Source organism: Staurois parvus, unplaced genomic scaffold (genome assembly GCF_062004578.1).
Source record: "Staurois parvus isolate SC_StPar_1 unplaced genomic scaffold, SC_StPar_1.0 ptg000122l, whole genome shotgun sequence".
Taxonomy (NCBI): Eukaryota; Metazoa; Chordata; class Amphibia; order Anura; family Ranidae; genus Staurois; species Staurois parvus.
This window is the reverse complement of record NW_028317918.1, coordinates 11,158,143-11,172,446: the sequence shown is the minus strand read 5'-3', so window position 1 is coordinate 11,172,446 and position 14,304 is coordinate 11,158,143.

The following is a 14,304-nucleotide window of genomic DNA, read 5'->3' as shown; positions in this document are numbered from 1 at the left end:
AGTAAAAATTCTGTGGCCCTAATTAAAGTTTCTGTGGCCCTAAGTAACAATTCTCTGGCACTCAGTAACAATTCTGTCTGTCCCTGAGTAACAATTCTCTGGCACTCGGTAACAATTCTGTCTGTCCCTGAGTAACAATTCTCTGGCACTCAGTAACAATTCTGTCTGTCCCTGAGTAAAAATTCTGTGGCCCTAATTAAAGTTTCTGTGGCCCTAAGTAACAATTCTCTGGCACTCAGTAACAATTCTGTCTGTCCCTGAGTAACAATTCTCTGGCACTCAGTAACAATTCTGTCTGTCCCTGAGTAAAAATTCTGTGGCACTCAGTAACAATTCTGTCTGTCCCTGAGTAAAAATTCTGTGGCCCTAATTAAAGTTTCTGTGGCCCGAAGTAACAATTCTCTGGCACTCGGTAACAATTCTGTCTGTCCCTGAGTAACAATTCTCTGGCACTCAGTAACAATTCTGTCTGTCCCTGAGTAAAAATTCTGTGGCCCTAATTAAAGTTTCTGTGGCCCGAAGTAACAATTCTCTGGCACTCAGTAACAATTCTGTCTGTCCCTGAGTAACAATTCTCTGGCACTCGGTAACAATTCTGTCTGTCCCTGAGTAACAATTCTCTGGCACTCAGTAACAATTCTGTCTGTCCCTGAGTAAAAATTCTGTGGCCCTAAGTAAAGTTTCTGTGGCCCTGAGTAACAATTCTCTGGCACTCCGTAACAATTCTGTCTGTCCCTGAGTATGAATTCCGTGGCCCTAACTAGCGTTTCTTTGTCCCTAAGTAAAGTTTCTGTGGCCCTCAGTAACAGTTCTGTGTCTGTGCGAGTAACAATTCTGTGGCCCTAAGTAAAGTTTCTGTGGCCCTAAGTAACAATTCTCTGGCACTCCGTAACAATTCTGTCTGTCCCTGAGTAACAATTCTCTGGCACTCAGTAACAATTCTGTCTGTCCCTGAGTAAAAATTCTGTGGCCCTAAGTAAAGTTTCTGTGGCCCTGAGTAACAATTCTCTGGCACTCCGTAACAATTCTGTCTGTCCCTGAGTAACAATTCTCTGGCACTCAGTAACAATTCTGTCTGTCCCTGAGTAAAAATTCTGTGGCCCTAAGTAAAGTTTCTGTGGCCCAGAGTAACAATTCTCTGGCACTCCGTAACAATTCTGTCTGTCCCTGAGTATGAATTCTGTGGCCCTAACTAGCGTTTCTTTGTCCCTAAGTAACAGTTCTGTGGCCCTGAGTAACAATTCTGTGTCTGTGCGAGTAACAATTCTGTGGCCCTAAGTAACAGTTCTGTGGCCCTCAGTAACAGTTCTGTGTCTGTGCGAGTAACAATTCTGTGTCTGTGCGAGTAACAATTCTGTGGCCCTAAGTAACAGTTCTGTGGCCTTCAGTAACAATTCTGTGTCTGTGCGAGTAACAATTCTGTGTCTGTGCGAGTAACAATTCTGTCTGTCCCTGAGTAACAATTCTCTGGCACTGAGTAACAATTCTGTCTGTCCCTGAGTAAAAATTCTGTGGCCCTAATTAAAGTTTCTGTGGCCCTAAGTAACAATTCTCTGGCACTCAGTAACAATTCTGTCTGTCCCTGAGTAACAATTCTCTGGCACTCAGTAACAATTCTGTCTGTCCCTGAGTAACAATTCTGTGGCCCTAATAACGTTTCTGTGGCCCTAAGTAACAATTCTCTGGCACTGAGTAACAATTCTGTCTGTCCCTGATTATGAATTCTGTGGCCCTAACTAGCGTTTCTTTGTCCCTAAATAACGATTCTGTGGCCCTCATTAACAAGTCTGTGTCCCTGAGTAATGGTTCTCTGTCCCTAAGTAACTTTTCTCTGTCCCCAATTATCGTTTCTGTGGCCCTAACTCTGTCCCTGTCCCTAGTACAGAGCGGTCTGCCTCTGTTCAATAACTGCAGGCAAATGAAGAATTCCAAAATGGCCGCTATTTATAGCTCGACCATTACACAGTGCTGGCTGGCTGGCTGCTGATAGGCTGATGCGATCACATGTAGTTGAGGAATGCATTATGGGTCAGCGCGCCTTGTCTGCGCGCCTTCCCAGACATCCCCGCTCCGTCGCCGCACATGTCAGCCGCCATTTTCTGAAAAATTTCGATTCGCGCGTCCGAATTAGGCTATTTTTCGGATTCGGCACGAATCGAAATTTTTCCGATATTCGACTCGAATTCCACTTCGGATACTTCGATTCGCTCATCTCTACTGGCTAGTCATACATGTTTATTAGATTATTAGGCTATTTTAGACTATTTATTGTGGCTAGGTTAAGGATGATGAATTCATGCAATATATAGCGTATTTAATTTAAAAGTTTAATACTTGTTAAGGTTGTTATAATATTTTGATTAGTTTAGATTTTATATATTTTTAATACATACATGTCTATTTGTTAATGTTGGAAAAGTTGATCAGTGAAATACTGTTTATAACCACTGGTGGGAGGGGCAGTTTTGTTGCTCCAGAGGTGTATCAGTGCAATATTGTTTATACAAAGTCATATTTCTTCTGGTGTGGCCCAGGTGCTCTGAATCACAGATCTCTGTAGTAGGAAAATATTGACCACGATTCCTGGATCAAGAGTTTTGGTTTTTCCTTTCACAGCTAAGCCTCATTATAAGGCATCCCTCATGGCAAAATGCTAATAGTTGTGAGAGGACAGGCCAGGCTCTCAATCCATGAAGATTAGTAGATATTGATGTTTCTAAGGAAAAATTATTTGATTTACAGACACTTGGCGGTATCTACTGTATAGTGCTAGCAAGAGGATAGCTAACCACTTGAAAACCAGACTGTCTCTCCTCCTTCCTGCCCAAGCCACATTTTCAGTTTTTGGCGCTGTCACTTGAATGACAATCACTCATTCATGCAACACTGTACCCCAATGAATTTTATATACTTTTTATGAGACAGAGAGAGTTTTCTAATAGAAAGGTTTAATCATCACTGTTCTTTTTGCTTTTTGCCATATAGAGTAAAAAAAAGAATTGTTGTTCTTCATTTCTGTTATAAAACTTTGCTAAAAACATTTTTTTTTCTAAATTTGGGCCAAAATGTGTTCTGCTACATTTCCTTGGTGATACAAAAGGTGTATATTATTTAGTTTGTGTGAATGTTATAGAATCAACCATGGCATATACTGTATTTGAAAATGTATCAATCCTACCTCCTTTCTTCATCCTTACAATTATGCCACATACACATTTTTCTACTCCTCCCAAGTATGGTCAGGCCTCAAGTGTGAGACATTTCCACAGCCTAGATGCATAGAGGGACCAAAAATTCAAGGAGTACCTTTTGGCTTTCAAAAATTATGTGTCTAATTTTTTTTCTACTTCTTGTCTACTTATCATATTTCTGAGTCCCTGAAATGCTAGGACATGAGAAACAACCACAAAATGACCACATTTTGAAAAGAAAACACTCCTTAGTATTTCTGAGAGGCATAGTGAGTCTTTAGAAAATGTAATTTTTTACCACAAGTTTTTGGAAAATGTGGAAAGAAGATTAAAATATAATCTTTTAAACACAAAATTGTCAATTAATAAAATATTTCTAACACACTGCATGAACATACTTAGAATTACACTTCAAAACACATTCTGCTACTTCTCTTGAGTGTAGGGATGCCACTTGTGTGAGATTTTCACAGCCCAAAAGGATCACCTTCAGGCTTTCTAGTGGCACAAATTACACATCTTATTTCCTGACTACCTATCACATTTTTAGAGGCCCTGGAACACCAGGGAAATGGAAACACCTACAACATAGCCACATTTTGTAAAAAAAATACCTCAAGGTATTTTCTAAGAGGCAAGGTGAGTCTTTTGAAGATTTTATTTTTTTGCCACACATTTTTGAAACATGTGGAAAGAAAATGAAAATGTACCGTATTTTCCGACGTATAAGAAGACCCCCTACTTTTCCTGTTAAAATATAGGGTTTGGGCTATACTCGCTGTATAAGACTACCCCTCTTCCAACGCACACCAAATAAAACTTAAAAAACATCAGATTTGATTTCAATATGGTATGGTATTTCAGTATGGTATTCCAATGATGGGGTGCTATTCCTCCCACTGACACCAATGATGGGGCACGATTCCTCGCTCTGACACCAATGATGGGGCACTATTCTTCCCACTGACACCAATGATGGTGCCCCATCATTAGTGTCAGTGTGTGAGGAATAGTGTCCCATCATTAGTGTCAGTGGGAGGAATAGTGCCCCATCATTGGTGTCAGTTGGAAGAATCGTGCCCCATCATTGGTGTCAGTGGGAGGAATAGTGTCCCATCATTGGTGTCAGTGAGAGGAATAGTGCCCCATCATTGGTGTCAGAGCGAGGAATCGTGCTCCATCATTGGTGTCAGAGCAATGAATCGTGCCCCATCATTGGTGTCAGTGGGAGGAATAGCACCCCATCATTGGCGTCAGTGGGAGGAATCGCGCCCCATTATTGGCATCAGTGGCAGGAATAGTGCCCCGTCATTGGTATCAGTGGGAGGAATAGCGCCCCATTATTGGTGTCAGTGGGAGGAATCGTGCCCCATCATTGGTATCAGTGGAAGGAATAGTGGCCCATCATTGGTATCAGTGGGATGAATAGTGCCCCATCATTAGTATCAGTGGGGGGAATAGTTCCCCATCTTTGGTGTCAGTGGGAGGAATCGTGCCCCGTCATGGGTGTCAGTGGGAGGAATAGTGCCCGTCATTGGTGTCAGTGGGGGAAGGAATAGTGTTCCATCATTGGTGTAAGTGGGGGGTGGAATAGTGCCCCATCGTTGGTGTCAGTGGGGGGGGAGGAATAGTGCCCCATCGTTGGTGTCGGGGGGGGAGGAATAGTGCCCCATCGTTGGTGTCAGTGGGGAGGAGGAATAGTGCCCCATCGTTGGTGTCAGTGGGGGGAGGAATAGTGCCCCATCGTTGGTGTCAGTGGGAGGAATAATGCCCCATCATTAGTATCAGTGACACCAATGATGGGGCACTATTCCTCCCACTGACACCAATGACACTTGCTGACCCCTGTTCCAGTATGGTGCTGCTGCAGCCAGCATACGTGGTTACAGCAGCACCTCTGCACGGCACACTTACCGGCCACTCTCTCACTCGATTTTCATGGGGCCCCTCAGCTCCGCCATCTCGCTGGTGATTGGCCGCCTGTGTGCCTTTCCTGAGCTACAGTTCTGGCGGCCAATCACCGGTGAGGATGTGGAGCCAAGCGGCCTCTCGAGCATCGAGCTGCCGAACTGAATGAAGGAGCAGCTGCGCTTCCTGGACTGGATCGTTGTGGGACTGGGACCGGAGCCAGGTAAGAAACAGCAGCCCCCTGCCCACTCCTGTACTTAGTGTCCCTTCTATTGGAAGGGGGGGCGGCGGCACCGTGCTGCCCCCCTAAAAAGTTCCGCCCTGTCAGCATGCCATATACCGGCGTATAAGACGACCCCTGACTTTTGAGAAGATTTTCAAGGGTTAAAAAGTCGTCTTATACACCGGAAAATACGGTAATTATTTACACAAAATGGTCAATTATTAAAATATTTCAAACAAACAGCATAGGCATACTTAGAATTACATCCAAAAACACAGTCTGCTACCCCTTTCATGTATGGTGATACCATATTTCCTTTCCTGACTACCTTTAACCACTTCAGTACCAGACACTTTCACCCCCAATTTTCCCGTGGTCACGCATGCATGGCTAGAGTGGGAGGACATCAAATGACATCCTCCCAGAACAAGACAGCTGCCGTCTGTCATTTCCCAATAGGGTGGACAGGAGACGGTTAAAGGAGAAGTACAGCCAAAGCTCTTTTGGCTGTACTTCTCCTGTGGATTACAGGAGTTCAGTTCATTCTGCAATCCTGTGACCCGTTTTCAGCTGACAGCAGCTGAAGCCTGCTGTCAGCTGACATCACTCAGCTGGTCTAGGCTGGGGAAAGATCCCGACTTTAAAGTCGGGATCCATCCCAGAGTCTAGAGCGGCACCTGGCTCAGTCTCTCAGCAATTTGCTGAAAGGCTGAGCCAGCTGCTCCCTCACCCTCCGTAGTCCAGCACTCCAGTGATCGTGGGGGTGGGGCAGAGCAGACAGCGGTGAATGATGATCACCACTCTCTGCTCACAGTGGCGGTGAGAACCTAGTGATCAGCAGTCATGTGACTCACACTTAGAAACGGCAGGGGACAGATGCAGCATCAGACCAATGCTGCATCCACCTAAATAAGTATGATATGGAAATAAAAAATCTCATATCCATACTTCTCTTTTAACATATTTGGAGGGCCTAGAGCACCAGGACAATGCAAACACCCACAAAATGATCACATTTTGGAGGGTAAAGTCCTTAAAGTATTTTTTAATACACATGACTAGTCTTTTGAAGATTTAAATTTTTGGAAAATGCTGAAAGAAAATGAAAATGTATTTTTTTACACAAAGTTGTCAGTTTGACAAAATACTTTTTAAACACAGCATGGGCATACTTATAATTTCACCCCAAAACACATTATTCTACTCCTCATGAGTATGGAAATACCACGTGTGAGACTTTTCAATATTTGGACTGATTATGTTCTGGACATTGGGGTTGATTTACTAAACGCAAATAGCACTTGCACTCTGGAAATGCAGTTGCTCCATAGCTTAGTGGCTAGATTCACTGACTTACAGTGATGTCAGGGCAGCCAGCTATTGTACATGATCCTCATCTATGATCAATAGCCACAGCAGTACAATGTCACCATAGTGACACTACAAGTGCTCTAGTGACAATATGTAAGAAACAATTAATTGTGAAAAAGTGTATGTATGTGTGAATATATATATATATATATATATATATATATATATATGTATGCATGCATGTATGTGTGTGCCTGTGTGTGTATATATAATGTGTGTGCCTGTGTGTGTATATATATAAAACATATATATATATATACTGTATATGTGTGTGTATGTATATGTATATATATATATATATATATATATAAAATATATATTATTTGTCACATACTGTCAGTGCAGTATGGAGACATTGCATTGCTGTGGTTATTTATCAGAGACAATGGCTCCTGCACTGGTATACAGTGTCATCAGTGCAGCATCCAATGGGCTCTGATCAGTGGAGAGACCAATATAGTGTCACCAGAGTGACATTTTACTGTTTGGGGGGGGGTGATCATTTTTTTTACACTTTGACTGCTTACTACAGTCCCAATGAACATCCAACTGCTGTGAGAGGAAATAGCTCAGAGGCTGCAGGCATGCATGTGTAATCTTTGTGATTGGTCACAGCAATCACATGGTACAAGGTCATGTGAGGGCACTCGCAAGGTGCCGGATGAGGAAGACTTTTAAATATACCCTTCTAAATCTAGGAGCTCCCATCCAGCTGTTTATGCATAGTGGCCAGGCAGGTAGAAGTTACATATGTCACTTCAGGTTTCCTTTAATTGGTATTCTAACTCTATGGATAAATAACAGGATTTAAGAGCTACAGTCAATGATTAAAGTGGGATTTAGGCTGAAATTAAGCAAAAGAAATGTACTTAGTATTATTATTCTGGTGTGATAAATGTGGGCCTAAACATCACATATAACAACACTTATCAGAAATATTGCGGTAATGAAAACCTATGATGAAAATTATGTTTTGTTGAAAATGTATGTGCTCAGGTATTTTGAACCTATAATCGTATACAAAAAACAAACATGTTAATTTTCATTAGCCAAAAGAGATTTATGATATGAAAAGGTCTTGCCATGGATCTCACTGCCACATTCATGATACAATGACATTTACCCAATAAAGTGTCTTGGGGTCTTTCATACTACACCTAGTTTCTGAGAATAAATGCTAGGTCAAGCACATCATGCAGGTTCTGAAATAAATGCTTTTTAGAGTTTGCATTTTATTTTCCCAAAAATACTGTATTTTATGATCTAAGGTATTTTATGATCTAAGGTAGCAGATGCAACTGGTAGACAAAAAGAATATAATATAAAACAAATAAAAACATATTTACATATTTAATTATGGGGCTACTATATTTTCCTTTTGACAGGTGTCAGTGCGGCTAAGTAAATGAATGTGCATATATTATTGACTGTCTGACACAGGAAACATTTGATTGACAGTACAATTTGATGATTCTAAAAGTAATTACATTTGCAGCTCATTTGTAAAGTAGTAGAAATAACTGGGAAGCAATTTTACTGGACTTTTTTGTATGTATTTACCTCAATGAGTGTAAGATTTATTTTGATCTTAATGTTAGAAACTGGTCTTTTTAAAAAAAATTTTAAGGTGAATGTATTTGCAAAAATTTTTTTTTTTTAAATCAATTTCGTTGGGCAAATATATAATATTGTAAATTAATGTTTTCTATTTAGCAATTGCAGACAGCAAAATATAGACAAGTACTTTTGGTTTTTTGGAAGGCTCATCTGTGAACAGTGATGAAATTCAGTGAGAATTATATCTGCTTGCAACCTGCCTGATCTGTGACATGGTCACCAGGTGGAACTTGGGCCATGCTGCAAAAGCTGCAGATGCAATAAAGGGCCATAATTGAGGACTGTCACAATAGCGGCGTCAGACCCCAGACCTTCTCACCAAACTCGTGACCGAAGGACTAGCCAATCTAAAACCGCGATGTGACCTGCGTAACAATGCCACACCCAGCTGCACCCTACACAACGATTTTCCAGCTAATGGACCACAGATCGATGTGCAGCCTAAGCGATTGTTACTGGGTCAGGTTAATTACACAATTAACCCTTCACACTGCCACCACCTCCTTTTTATACAGAGAAAGAGGAAACTCGGCAATATCAGCTATAACACTATAATGATTGAAATAATCGTCTGCATAACACAGGCCTGTTTTACAGAGGGTTAAACAAACAGTAGTGTCTCTTTAGAGGCAGGAATTCGTAAATTGAAATAAAGCACTATAGAAACAGTTCAACACTTTCAGAAGGAAAGATTTATTACTAAAAGGTCAAACGGGTGCAATAAAAATATTTACAGAAAAAAATATAACTAAGATATATATATATATATATATATATATATATATATAAACATACAGAGACCAACAGCACAGCAAAGAGATATCAGAGAAAGGTGAAAGGGTTAAGGTACTTGCCAAAGTCCTGGGTTAGCAGATCCAAGTTTCAGAGCAAAAGGCAGGGGTCTTCCCGGGTGGTATTGATGTTAAAATGGGAGATGTCTTCAACTTACACTCTTAGGCCTGACAGCCTATTTTGTGGTCCCCAGCAGGGGGTGTTTCTGACATCAAGGACCAATACCCAGTGTAGGGTGTGGAGGTCTGGGTGTCAACCTAAACTAGAGCCAAAATCTCCTGTAGTTCATATTTGGGCTCATAACTTTTCCTCTGCACAAGTGACATCCCACCTGCGGGTAGATTATTATGCAGACACGTCTGAGGATTGATTAGATATGAATTATGAAATGATAGACTGCACAGTTCACGAGATCTATTTTCTGCTTTTCTATGTATTCCAACCATGAAGAGTAACCTATCAAACTGTCCGTCTCCTCGTGGCCAATCTGACAATATGTCTGGTTTTTATGCAAGTCTCTCATATTCCAAGATATGAGACATAGGGGAAAAATGGATTTTAACACAGGTTATCTGGTCGTGTTTCCTGGGAAGGTTCTTTGAACTCCTGGGAAAGCTTGCCTTATCTCTTCCGAGGTGTTACAATTTGCAGGTTCTTTGGACAGGGAGGCCCCGGCTCCCTTGGGGGGCTTTATAGCTCCTATGACCCTCCTGTGACATTCCTAACTCACACACATCTGGCCAAATGCCTCCTTCTCAGAGAGGGAGGGGGAGGGAGTGAGGGGAGAAAATTGATATTCTTAACAAAATGGAGGCCTGCGTCAGCCTCTGGGTATACGCTGGTTACAAGGATGTGTCCAAGTAATGAGAGTGGCTGCTGATACAGTTTGCATGTAATGTATTGACACTATTTAAGGAAGTGAAAAGAATGGTGAGCTGTGACCATGCATGCATTAGAAACACGGTGTTGGAGCACACACTTCATGAAATCATGGACAGGTCACTCAAGGCAGAGCAACAGGAGGAAAAGGAGGACTTCCTTGCATCTCAGGGCCCACTATATCCAAACACTATCCTTGTGAGAGCTTATTCACACATATGCGGTGTGGATTGAAGCTCAGGTTTCACAGCTAACTGATGCAGTAGCTGTTCATAGGTTCATGTCAGGTTTACATCAGGTTCAGCACAGAATTAGCTCAGAATCTCATCCTGTTAACACATATGCGGTTTAGCAACGGTTACCATAGAAGTCAATAGCCTGTAATCCGCACCTGAACCTAAAGTCACTGCTCAAAAATCGGACGTGACTCTTTTAAAAAAAAAAATGCACTGAATCTGCACCAGCTGTGTACCAGACATATGTGAACAGGCACCATAGGAAGCAATGGTATTTCACATGTCATGCAGATTGGATGCTGTTTAAACTGCATCCAATCCTCATATATGTGAATGGGCACAGAAACCACAGGAGGAGGAAGAGTATGATTGCAGTAGGGGCATTGAAGCTGAAGATTATATTGGGAAGTTTTCAGTGCTTAATGTGCACTCACAGAGAGAGCAGAGGTGGAAACATCTGGAAGATGCATTATAGAGGACCCCGTGTCACTCATTTTCAGAGACTGACAGGATAAAGGTTCACAGACAAGGTTTTATAGAGCCTCCTGTCAGTGAAAGGAGAAGCAACAGTGGGTAGCCTGAGTGCTAAAACAATGAATGTGTGTGTGTGTGTGTGTGTGTGTGTGTGTGTATATATACACTGCTCAAAAAAATTAAAGGAACACTTTGAAAACACATCAGATCTCAATGGAGAAAAATATCATGCTGGATATCTATATCTGATATGGACTGGGTAATGTGTTAGAAATGTAAGGATGCCCCATCGTTTGATGGAAATTAAAATTGTCAACCTACAGAGGACTGAATTCAAACCCCGAAAATCAAAGTGAAAAAATCATGCATCAGGCTAGTCCATTTTGCTGAAATTTCATTGCAGCAGCTCAGAATGGTACTCAGTAGTTTGTATGGCCCCCACGTGCTTGTATTCATGCCTGACAACATCGGTGCATGCTCCTGATGAGATGACAGATGTGTCCTGGGGTATTTCCTCCCAGATCTGGAGCAGGGCATCACTGAGAACCTGGACAGTCTAAGGTGCAACCTGGTGGTGTTGGATGGACCGAAACATGATATCCCAGAGGTCTGCTTTAGAGTTAGGTCAGGCAAGCATGGGGGCCATTCAATGGTATCAATTCCTTCCTCCTCCAGGAACTGCCTGCATGCTCTCGCCACATGAGGCTAGGCATTGTCGTGCACCAGGAGGAACCCAGGACCCAACACACAAGTGTAGGGTCTGTCAGTGTGTCCAAGGATTTTATCCCCATACCTAATAGCAGTCAAGGTGTCATTGTCTAGCCTGTAGAGGTCTGTGCGTCCCTCCATGGATATGTCTCCGCAGCTTCCATGGCTCCATGGCTTCTCCAGAAACTTTCATGTCTGTCACATGTGCTCAGGGTGAACCTGCTCTCATCTGTGAAAAGCACAGGGTGCCAGTGGCAGACCTGCAAATTCTGGTGTTCAATGGCAAATGCCAATTGAGCTCGTGGTGCTGGGAAGTGAGCACATAGCCCACTAGAGGACGTCAGGCCCTCAGGCCACCCTCATGAAGTCTGTTTCTGATTGTTTGATCAGAGACACAAGTGGCCTGCTGGAGGTCATTTTGTAGGCAGTGCTCATCCTGTTCCTCCTTGCACAAAGGAGCAGGTACCGGTCCTGCTGATGGGTTAAGGACCTTCTATGACCCTGTCCAGCTCTCCTAGAGTAACTACCTGTCTTCTGGAATCTCCTCCATGCTCTTGAGTCTGTGCTGGGAGACACAGCAAACCTTCTGGCAATGGCACATATTAATGTGCCATAATGGAAGAATTGGACTGCCTGTGCAACCTCTGTAGGGTCCAGGTATCACTTCATGCTATCAGTAGTGACACTGACCCTAACCAAATGCAAAACTAGTGAAAACCAGTCAGAAAAGATGAGTAGGGAAAAAAATGTCAGTGGCCTCCGCCTGTAAAGCCAATCCTGTTTTGGTGGCCATCGCCTTGTTGCCCTTCTAGTGCACCAGTTGTTAATTTCATTAACACCAAAGCAGCTGAAACTGACAACCTCCTCTGCTACTCAACTGACCAGATCAATATCCCAGGAGTTTAATTGACTAGATGCTATACTCTGATTAAAAAGTGTACATTTAATTTTTTTGAGCAGTGTGTGTATATATATATTTATATATATATATATATACACAGTATCTCACAGAAGTGAGTACACCCCTAACGTTTTTGTAAATATCTTATTATATCTTTTCATGTGACAACACTGAAGAAATGACACTTTGCTACAATGTAAAGTAGTGAGTGTACAGCTTGTATAACAGTGTAAATTTGCTGCCCCCTCAAAATAATTCAACACACAGCTGTTAATGTCTAAACTGCTGGCAACAAAAGTGAGTAAACCTCTAAGTGAAAATGTCCAAATTGAGTGCAATTAGCCATTTTCCATCCCTGGTGTCATGTGACTTGTTAATGTTACAAGGCCTCAGGTGTGAATGTGGAGCAGGTGTGTTAAATTTGGTGTTATCGCTTTCACTTTCTCATACTGGTCACTGGAAGTTGAACATGGCACCTCATGACAAAGAACTCTTGCTCAGCATTATATCCAGAGGTTGTCTTTGGGAAATACACATATGAGTGCTGCCAGCGTTGCTGCAGAGGTTGAAGGGGTGGGGGGTCAGCCTGTCAGTACTCAGACCATACGCCTCAGACTGCATCAAATTAGTCTGCATGGTTGTCATGCAGAAGGAAGCCTCTTCTAAAGATGATGCACAAGAAAACAGTTTGCTGAAGACAAGCAGACTAAGGACATGGATTACTGGAACCATGTCCTGTGGTCTGATGAGACCAAAATAAATGTATTTGCTTCAGATGGTGTCAAGCGTGTGTGGCAGCAACCAGCATACAGTTGTGTTCAAAATAATAGCAGTCAGACATCACTAACCTGATCAATCACTGTTTTTGGTAGAAATGATATTTCTACATGGCAAATAATTTACTAGCAGGTGTAGTAGAGTAATAGAAATCCAACAGACCCAACAGTCATGACATGCATGCTGCTGATTCTGTGTAATTGAATCACTAATTGAAAGGGGCATGTTCAAAATAATAGCAGTGTGGAGTTCTGTTAATGAGGTCATTCATTCTTTGAAAAACAGGTTGCAATTATTATTATTATTATTATACAGTATTTATATAGCGCCAAAAGGTTTGCTCAGTGCTGTACATTATAGTGGGGGACAGAACATGAGACAATACAGTAACAAAAAAATACACAAGGGGTTAGAGGGCCCCGCTCTTTCGAGCTTACAATCTAGGAGGGAGTGGATAGTGGTACAGGAGGAAGTGGCTGTGGGGGATGGAGTGGTAGGAGGAATGGAGGAGATCAGCTGTTAGGTGAGGGTGGGGTAGGCTTCCATGAAGAGATGGGTTTTCAGGGTGCGCCTAAAGGTGAGGAGGGTGGGTGACAGTCTGATGGATTGGGGTAGTGAGTTCCAGAGGATGGGGGAAGTCCTGCAGTCGGGCATGGGAGGAGGAGAGCAGGGAGCTAGAAAGTAGGAGGTTTTGTGAGGAGTGAAGAGTTGGGAGGGGGAGAATGAGGGGAAAATATGTTTGTCAGGATGGTTAACCCCTTTGCCAAGATGGAGGATGAAGCCAAAATGGTTGAACCGTTCCATCTCTGTGTGTACGCGGTTACTTCTACTGTGGGCTGGCCTGACCAGGGCACAATTATTGCCCTTATTTAAGGAAGGAAATGTTGTACATGCTGGTTATAGTGCACTGAAATTCTGAGGAAAATGGGTTGTTCCAGAGATTGTTCAGAAGAACAGCGTACCTTGCTTAAAATGTTGATTGGAGAGGGGAAAACATATAAAGAAGTGCAGAAAATGATAGGCTGCTCAGCTAAAATGATCGCAAATGCTTTAAAATGGCAACCAAAACCTGAAAGACGTGGAAGAAAGCAAAAAACTACCATTCGAAAAGATAGAAGAATAGCCAAAATGGCAAGCCAACAATCAGCTCCAGGAAGATCAAAGAAGGTCTAAAGTTACCTGTGAGTACTGTTACAATTAGAAGACGCCTATGTGAAGCCAAGCTAT